At 43.6% G+C, this 479-nt stretch overlaps 1 pseudogene; it reads left to right on the top strand.

The window, feature by feature from the left end:
* LOC101639650 overlaps positions 1–243 on the top strand; it is a 19,832-nt pseudogene extending 19,589 nt beyond the window's left edge.
* The last annotated feature ends 236 nt before the right edge of the window (positions 244–479 follow it).

Consider the following 479-nt stretch of genomic DNA (forward strand, 5'->3'; position numbering starts at 1 on the left):
ACACACAGAATACATGGAGGTCTGATAGAGTGCACACACACAGAATACATGGAGGTCTGATAGGGTGCACACACACAGAATACATGGAGGTCTGACAGAGTGCACACACACAGAGCAATCAATGACAGCGCAAAGAGCAGAGTGGTCCCGTGGTCCTTCTTTGAAGCACTCCTTCTGGTGGCCATGACATTGGCACACATCTACTACCTAAAGAGATTTTTCGAAGTCCAGAGGTATGTTTAGAAAGAGCCTTTTTAATTTATGATGATCCTAAACTCATAACTCACTGTTGACCAAAACCCCTGGTCGCATTAATGTTGTTAGTGTCTATGGTTTTTCTGCACTGCCCATGACAAAGTTCATGTTCCTTCGTGGTTTATAGATACTAGGTGGGGGCAGCAACTTTTTAGGAAGCTGGCATTTGGTTGGCATTGTTTCTTATTTGAATTCTGCCTCCATTATCCAAGCCCTTAACTCAA

This window comes from Echinops telfairi, unplaced genomic scaffold (assembly GCF_000313985.2).
Source record: "Echinops telfairi isolate 266 unplaced genomic scaffold, ASM31398v2 ScPeMD7_6;HRSCAF=24_1, whole genome shotgun sequence".
NCBI lineage: Eukaryota > Metazoa > Chordata > Mammalia > Afrosoricida > Tenrecidae > Echinops > Echinops telfairi.